General features: G+C 34.9%; 1 non-coding gene across 1 annotated transcript; it reads right to left on the bottom strand.

The window, feature by feature from the left end:
* Positions 1–1,043: 1,043 nt before the first annotated feature.
* Positions 1,044–1,147, bottom strand: LOC131508156 (U6 spliceosomal RNA). Its single transcript, XR_009259867.1, has one exon. It is a non-coding gene; the product is annotated as a U6 spliceosomal RNA (small nuclear RNA).
* Between the last annotated feature and the right edge of the window lie 8,342 nt (positions 1,148–9,489).

Below are 9,489 nucleotides of genomic sequence, written 5' to 3'. Positions count from 1 at the left end.
ATTCTAATATAATAAATTATGACTAATACATACTTTATCTAAAATACTTCTGGGGCGCCTGGGTGGCTCAGTCAGTTAAGCTTCTGACTTCGGCTCAGGTCATGATCTCACGGCCCGTGAGTTCGAGCCCCGCGTCGGGCTCTGTGCTGACAGCTCAGAGCCTGGAGCCAGTTTCAGATTCTGTGTCTCCCTCTCTCTCTGCCCCTCCCCTGTTCATGCTCTGTTCTCTCTCTGTCTCAAAAATAAATAAACGTTAAAAAAAATTTAAAAAAATAAAATAAAATACTTCTATGTTTATTTTGAAAATAAAGTGCACACAATTTTCTTATTACAGGAAAACTCAGACAACCACTAGATGATAGATGATGATAGATAGATGGATAGATAGATAGAGATATATCTATGGCAAAAAATAATGACATTTAATGAAATAAGATATGCAAAAGCATGTGTGGAATATTCAGCTGATTCAGTATCTTTTTTTTTTTTTTACCACAAATGTAGCTTTATTTTTTTTTCCTTTTTTTACTATGAAATTTATTGTCAAATTGGTTTCCATACCACACCCAGTGCTCATCCCAAAAGGTGCCCTCCTCAATGCCCATCACCCCCTTTCGCCTCTCTCCCACCCCTCATCAACCTTAGTTTATTCTCAGTTTTTAAGAGTCTTATGGTTTGGCTCCCTCCCTCTCTTTTTTTTTCTCTTCCCCGTCCCCATGGTCTTCTGTTAAGTTTCACAGGATCCATGTAAGAGTGAAAACATATGGTATCTGTCTTTCTCCGTATGACTTATTTCACTTAGCATCACACTCTCCAGTTCCATCCACGTTGCTACAAAAGGCCATATTTCATTCTTTCTCATTGCCACGTAGTACTCCATTGTGTATATAAACGACAATTTCTTTACCCATTCATCAGTTGATGGACATTTAGGCTCTTTCCATAATTTGGCTATTGTTGAGAGTGCTGCTATAAACATTGGGGTACAAGTGCCCCTATGCATCAGTACTCCTGTATCCCTTGGGTGAATTCCTAGCAGTGCTAAAAATATGGAACGCTTCACGAATTTGTGTGTCATCCTTGCGCAGGGGCCGTGCTAATCTCTGTATCGTTCCAATTTTAGTATATGTGCTGCCGAATCGAGCACCTGATTCAGTATCTTTGTCAATAATTCTTTCTATTAGAAACCAGCCCAATCACTGTCAGACCAATTCTGCTCCACTGCTAGTTAGAAGAACCCAACAGCTAGGTGCACCTGGGTGACCCAGTTGGTTGAGCGTCAGACTTCAGCTTAGGTCATGATCGCATAGTTTGTGAGTTCGAGCCCCACGTTGGGATCTCTGCGGTCAGCCTGTCAGCACGGAGCCTAGTTCAGATCTTCTGTCCTCTCTCTGCCCCTCCCCAGCTTGTGCAATCCCCCAAATAAATATTGAAATAAAAGAAGAACTGAACAGCTAACATCAACACCGGCAGCTGATATTTTGAAAGGAAACTGATGAAAATTGAAGTTAAAAACATCACTACCAAAACCTACAAATAAACCACAAAATGACTATTTCTATCCCTTTCGTCAATAGGTGACATCCGTTAGCAGATTTGACAATGTTTGCTTTCAGGAAAAAAAAAAAAAAAAAAAGAAACAACCAAAAGTTACTAGTCAAAACTGCTTTTTACCCTCTGAACTAAGACTCCACCTCTCCAATAAGATTGCTCCCTAAACACTTGGCAACCTTAATTTTTGGCAGCTCCAAGCAAGAGAAATCAATAAAAAGAGTCCCATACAACAGTATCAAACTGCAGTCATAGACAGAAGCAGCCTGAGGTGAATTTTAATTCAACATGAGCACCCTCGAGAAAATTTTCTGTTCATGACAAAGGCAGAAAAACCTTGGATTTCTCAAATATTTTCTCAGTGCTGAAAAATTAGCTTCCTTCCACAAGTGTTCCTTAAAGAGCACAGTTCAAAGTTATGTTGCATAATATGATATTACAAAGACACAGTACTGAAGACAAAGACAGGGGGCATAAGTGAAAACACCATATAAACCTGTTATTTTAGGGAACAAAGTCGATTGCCAACAATTATATATAGTTTCACAATTGCATCTCAATGGAATTGTTTCTGGATTGTTTCATTTTGACCTCTCTCATATTTGGTAGTAATGCTGTTCTTTCCTATTTTCTTTTTTTGTTTGTTTGTTTTTTTGTTTAATGTTTATTTTAGAGAGCAAGAGCATGCATGAGCAGGGCAGGGATGGGGGCAGAGAAAGAGAGAGAGAGAGAGAGAGAGAGAGAGAGAGAGAGAGAGAGAGAATATTAAACAGGCTTCATGCTATGCGATACTGGGCTCAATCCCGCTACCCTGGGATTATGAACTGAGTTGAAAATAAGAGTCAGTCTCCTAATCAACTGAGCCACCAAGGTGACCCTCTATTTTCTCATGATAAAAGCAATTAATGTTTATTGCAAAAAGCAGTTTAGAGAATGCAAATGATAAAAATGGAAGATGCATAGAAAACAGTCAAGTAGCTTCACCAGTTCACCAATGTCAACATTTTACTACATATAATTCTCATTTTTGCCTAGTCTTATACATACTTACATACATATTTCTAGAAAAAGTTATGACCATGCCTGGCATTTTCTTCGTGTCACTGATTTTTTATGTAATAAATAGTGGAATACAATTTTTAAGATAGTCAGAATTTTTGTGAAGCCTCATATCAAATGGCCGTTCTATATAAATTTAAGTATGTTATCAAATCAATTTCTTTTATTTCTTTTATTTTTTAAATGATTATTTATTTATTGTGAGAGTGAGAGAGTGAGCGAGCAGAGATGGGCAGAGAGAGAGGGAGAGATAATCCCAAGCAGGCTTTGTGCTGTCTGAGCAGAGTCCAACTGGGGGCTCAAACTCAAACCGTGAGATCACGACCTGAGCTGAAATCAAGAGTTAGAAGATTAACGAATTTAGCCACCCTGGCACACCTTTCTTCTTTAGATATTCAGTAATTTCAAGTTTTTGATCCAGTAAATAAATGATTTTGTTGAAATAGCTTTCTTATAGCCATAGATGTTAAAAACATTACAATTTTTTAGGATATCTTTATTTTTTTTCTACACTGGGAAAAATGGAACCTCATCCACATAAAAAGCATTCCTGTGATACAGAGAAATAAAAACATTTTACTTTATTAATGAATCTAAACTCAAATTCCAACAAGGATGTGAAAAAACAATTTGTGTCTACCTGTCTGAAGAGCTAACAGAAAAAGCTACTGCTTCTAAATGCTTTAAAACTGAAAATGCTTTACAACGTTGTGAAGGAGGACTAGTAGAAAGCTTAAGAAGAAATAAATAATGAAGGCATTATTAATTTACAAAACACATAACCCAATGCAACTATTTTTACTGAGCATTTATTAATTACTGATGATGAACGAGATAATGATGGCAGTAGGGAAATTAGGACCTAACCGTGTGTTTCAAATTTAATATGGTATTTGAAAAAAACAAATGCGGTACATACGAAACCGGAAGTCTGATAATATGATACAAATGCACTGCCACAGTAAGTCAAGGGAGAAAGTGATGAATCATAGAGTAGGCAGGAATAATTCAGAAACAAAAGGCAGAATTTGAAACCAAATCTGAAAGAAGCTGATTTCAGATGACACTTATATCCACTTTTGCATAGAGTTAACTTATCCTATTATCTGTCTGTCATTTTACTTTGTTCTTGTTGTTACAGAATATTCTCCTTCATTGAGGATGCACACAGCATGAACAGTATAAAAATTTTTTTTAAAAATATGTAAAATAGATTGAGGGTGTTTTAAGAATTCCCAGAAGCATTGTACCACCCACCCACCCCCTTTTGATAATTTATTTGGGAAAATACTCACACATAATAATCAGGTTATTCTATAATGCATTTTCCTCATGAAAGAGGAAAATGGATGCATCATCATTTAGTAAGTCTATCGATATACATGGCAAAACAAAATCTAGACACTATAGTAATAGGCAGCTAGATAAATAAGCACATAAGTGTGCTTTTCCAAGCTTACAGATGAGAATGTAGAGAATCTCTAAACAGAGACAGAAATTGAAAGCGTGAGAGCATGATTGCAGAAGTAATTGTGAAAGTTTTCAATTGGTAATAACGTATCGTTATCAGCTGATGTAAAATTATGCTCACTGGACTATGGTATCATCCAAAATTACTTAATTGAAGCCTCAGAATCATTTGCCACAATACATCCAAACATGATACTTACATAACACAATTAATCATCAACTGCAAGGTGAAAATGGCTGATGCTTATTGTCGAGTATTAACATATACTGAAGTTATTAAATATATGAAATATTAAGATATGTCCTCTTGGTAGTGAACTATCTTCAGAATAGCTCTTTTATCAGTTAGTTACAATTGCATACAAGGAAAAATAACCTTCTTCAGGGAGAGGAATGAAGAAACCATGAGGAGACCTGAAGTCTTTGACATTGCTCTTGAAATAACCTCTGGAAATGTGGAAGAATCTGTACTTTGAAAACAGGTAATGACTGACAAGAATCATATAAAACCATAAAGTAGTATACCATTTGTAATTTAGTCTGTGTCATTCATTTACATCCATTCCACAGATTCTTAATCAATAGTGTGTGGCTGAGTTTGATGCCATGTGGAAAGCAGTGGGTGAAATAGTAACTTGTTTTAGCCTCCAATTACACAAGAAGGTTAAGTGGCAGTTCGGAATCTGTTAACCTGGATGCCACAGAAAACACAATGACGTGTACCATTGTTATATATATATATATATATATATATATATATATATATATATATATGTGTGTGTGTGTATATATACGTATATATATATACACACACACATATATGTGTGTGTGTATATATATGTGTGTATATATATGTATATATATGTATATATATATATATTTTTTTTTAAATTTATTCAGAGAAAATATGTCCAACATTGGTGCAGCAGTTCAACAGTGTCATTAATAAACCATGATCTTCCATGTTTGTGTTCTGTGACTCTTGGAAAGTTGGCCTTTCTCCCCACAGTGAAGATGGCTGCCACACTCTGGTCAGTAGTAAGGGACAGAAAGATGAAGAAGTTTCTCTTTTAGAAACAATGGTACTGGTCAGAACTTGGTCATGTGGCTAAGGAAAAGAAATTACCATGACTAGTAAAGATCAATCATAAAATAACCCTTGAGGCTGGTGTGTAGGCCATGCCCTCCCTCCTATCAAGGGTTCTCCCCCTATTACCTAGGCCGTTGTATGAAGTAGGCATTTATTCTTAACTCAATGGGAAGAATTAAATTGTTTCTCACTGTGAAGTTACACAATCTAATTTTCCTTTTTAACAGTTATTCTAGGTTCCAGGTAGAAAATGAATTGTCAAGTTTCTACAGTCTAAGAAGATAGAAGTTAGAAAAAGTCTGAGTAACTTTAGGAAGAGGTAGGAATGCCCAGCCTCTGTAAGTTGCAGTCACAATGGAACAAAGTATGAAAGAGATTTTTTTGTGATAATGTTTATTTGCCACAATCATGGTTGAATTTCATCTTAGGCTCACCAAGCTGGAGAAGATCTATTGTACATTCAAAGACTCCCTTTGGCATGCCTTTCTCCCAACTTCTGAATACTACAGTCGACTTCACTGGGATTTTTTTAATCTTCATAGTCTCAAGTCCTATATGTAAACTGTTAAAAGCAACTCTGAGGCACTCATTGAAGTCCTTTGTACAGTATGTGCTCTCAAGGCCACACTTCCCTTTGAAACATTTGTGCGCTATGTCCCTGTAGTCCAAGCACCATGTAAACCATGCTAGGAGCAGAAGTTCTATGAATGAAAAACTCTGCAGTAATCTATTTTCTCCATTCTCCTGGTTCCATTGGGAAAAAAACAAAAAACAAACAAACAAAAAAAACAAACAAAAAGAAAAACTTCTCTGCCCAAACAATATGCACAGCATTCCAGTTAGAACATATCTTATACTTCCATGATGAAAGATAGATGTTTTCACAAAAGGGCTTCTACTTGGACTAAATCCTTATCAGTATAATGTTTGCTTTGATCAGGAGACAACAGTGGGAGGGTATTCTACAAGAAAATATTATGATGCAAGTTGGAAAACTCCCCATGTGGCATATGCAACGTTATGATTTGGAAAATTCTTAGATTTTCCTTATCATTTCTTCTTTCAGCTTCGTACCTGCCAAAGTCCACTTTCTCCAATTCTCTATCCACGATCCTTCAAGTTCAGTGCTCAGTCTTGACCCAATAAAATATGTAACCAAATGTTGTATGACTTATCATATTACTCCTTTTATTGCTAAATTATGCAAATACATTTCTTATCACTTTTTTCTTTCTTTCTTTCTTCCTTTCTTTCTTTCTTTCTTTCTTACTTTTTTTTCTTTTCTTTTTTTCTTTTTTTGGTGAATAGCGTCTAGTTTAGGGATTTTACATTAAAACAATGTTTTCTTACATCCTAGAATTTGCCTTATTTGGCCTCGTCATCTTCCTACCTAACTAGGTCTTAGTGCCCAACTATAGTCAGGTGAGAGAAGCCATTATATCTGTTACCAAACTTACTTGATTCATGCTACCGATCTGTTTGTGTGGATATTTAAAGACTGACCATGTTTTGATTTGTGGTTGTCAATTTGCACTTCTTTCTGAAATATGTGGTTATTATTATTATTATTATTATTATCAGTGGATGTCACAATGTTAATGCAATCTATACCCACTAGATACTTCTCTTTTTGACCGGGACTTCTTCCTATCACTGTCAATGGGTCAATTATTTTTCCTACCCAGGATCCAAGATAGACAAAGCAGTTCTGTAGTATAAGACCTTTTCCTCTCTAGGAAAATGATTCTAATTATGAAACTTAAGGAATAAAATAAAACAACAAACAACAACACAAAAAGCCACAATGCTTGTTCCTCTCCTGGCAATAAGAGACTTAAAAAATTCCACAAAAAAGTGTATCTAAGTATTAGGTAAAATACTAGTATTGATGATGTTATTATGGAAAAGTTTTAGACCTTATAATTGACTTGCAAAATATTATAATTCTATCCAAGGTCCTTTATGTGTAGGATTAAAGTAAGAATGAAAACATTCCATATATTTGCTACTAAGAAATACACTTAACCAATATCCTTTTGTGTATATATAACAAAATGCAGCCAATTTATCATATATTCTATTCCACTGCTCAGCAATAGCATGTGAAAAGATTTTCATTGTCTGTTACTAATAACTGCATTGCCATTTTTTTTTCTTTCAAATGGGGACAAATGTTTTTGTTTGTTTTTTTAAGCTCAGGCGAAAGTTTTTAGACCACCAGGAAAGCTATATTGCCACAACCTCAGAGTAACTCATGGTGGTTAAGATACAGAAGGATAATGGGAACAAAACAATAAAATATAATGCTTTGTCATCTGGTGTGTATTTTAGACACATGGGATAAATCAGGATAGACAACTGTGATCAGAGACAGAGCTCGTCTCCTGGGTTTCTCTTCATGATTTTCCTCAAGTTGGGTTTCATGACTCTTATAATCTGAGACCTAATTAGAAATATCAGAATAAAATAACTACTAAGAAGAGAATTATCTAAACAGTAAATTCTATTCCCCACATTAAAGTTTTTTAATAGCCTAAGAGAAGAAGAAAAGAAAAAAAAATTAAATGGATTAGGAAAAACTTTTTGAATTCTGAAATATCTTCAAGAATCCTAAAAGCAGCTCAAAAAATATTTGTTATAGAGACAAATGTGTCCTCCCACAAAATGCATATGTGGAAGACAAACCCCCAATATCTTAGGAAATATTTTTGTGTGTAAATTTGGAGATAAAGTCTTTAAAAAGTTAATTAAATAATTAAGGGTAAGAGTCTTAATCCAATAGGATTTATGTCTGTGTAAGAATACTTATAGCAGAGGGGTGTCTGGTGTCTCAATCAGTTAAGCATCCGATTTCAGCTCACGTCATGATCTCATGGTTCATTAGTTCGAGCCCTGTGTGGGGATCTGTGCTGATGGCTCAGAGCCTGGAGCCTGATTTGGATTCTCTGTCTCCCTCACTGTCTGCCCCTCCTACATTCATGCCTTCTCTCTCTCTCTAAAAAAAAAATAAATAAATACACATTTAAAAAATTTTTAAAAAGAATACTTACATTAGATTATTCATAATTTCCAAAAATTGGAAGTAAATAGAATACCCTTTAAAAAGTGAATATTTAAACAGGTGGTGTTACTTTCACCTAACGGAATATTATTCTGCTACTAGAAGGAATGAGTTATAAGGTCACAGGAAGACATGAATGAATCTTTAATGCATATGAAAGATGTCATTCTAAAAAGTTACAAACTTTTTAGAACATTCTTTCAGTAAAAAGAACTAGAGACAGTAAAAATAAATCAGTTGTTTCTACAGTTTTGGGGAAGAGCGGCTTGAAAAGGTGAATAACAGTATTTTTAAGGTCAGTAAATCTGTTCTGTATAATAATGTAATGTTGGATCCCTGATGCTATGCATTTGTCAAAATCTTTAGATTTTAAACCCTAAAGGTGAAACAACATAAGCAAAATGAAAATTAGAAAAAAAAAAAAAAGGGAGATTGAGGAATCCCAGGATGGAATGATTCAGCCTATGACAAAAATACATAACACTATGACATGTATGAAACCATTTATTGAAAGAAGTGAAGGAAAACGTACTGACCTAAGAACATTTGGAAACCAAAGCTGGTGTTTTGAAAACTAAATGCAAAGGGAGTTGTGCCTGACATCCGCAATTGTTGACAGTCGTTTCCCATGTGCGTACCAAGCATGTTAAGATGTAAGAGGATAGAAAGGGTCTCTGCTAGCCAGGCTTTTGTGTTGAAGCTGGAAGAGATAAGCGAAGGGAGAAGGTGGCAATGAGCCAAGCGCTACCAGAGTCGGCAACATCGATATAAACACAGGTAGCTTAGTGTACATACTTAATATGCATGTAATATACATACATCACATGTAGAAGTATTTATAGACATGTCTATACAAGTAGGTTAGTGTACCTATTTGTAGAATATAAAGAAAAGTTTCTTTGCTCTGTTAGCTGAATGAGACTGGTAGCAATGCCATCCCAGTAGCAATAAACTTCTTCATTACCCGGATCTTGCATTCAATTCTACTCAGCAATAAAAGAAACTGAAGATCCTTACAAGAATGTCTAAATCTAGTATTGAGACAGAGAATATATATAAGCCTAGAACCTCTTATATACAGAAAATTTAAAAACTCCTAAAAAACAAAACGAAACAAACCCACGAATATTTAATATATATATATATATATATATATATATATATATATATATATATATATATACATATTCGCCAAATAATCCCCAGTGATCAAACTGGAAACAGTTTGAAGAGATAAATAAAGCAAATAATATTCGAT

This window comes from Neofelis nebulosa, chromosome 3, assembly GCF_028018385.1.
Source record: "Neofelis nebulosa isolate mNeoNeb1 chromosome 3, mNeoNeb1.pri, whole genome shotgun sequence".
In the NCBI taxonomy this organism is placed as follows: domain Eukaryota; kingdom Metazoa; phylum Chordata; class Mammalia; order Carnivora; family Felidae; genus Neofelis; species Neofelis nebulosa.
Note: the sequence above shows the minus strand (reverse complement) of the source record. Positions and strands in the feature narration are given on the sequence as shown.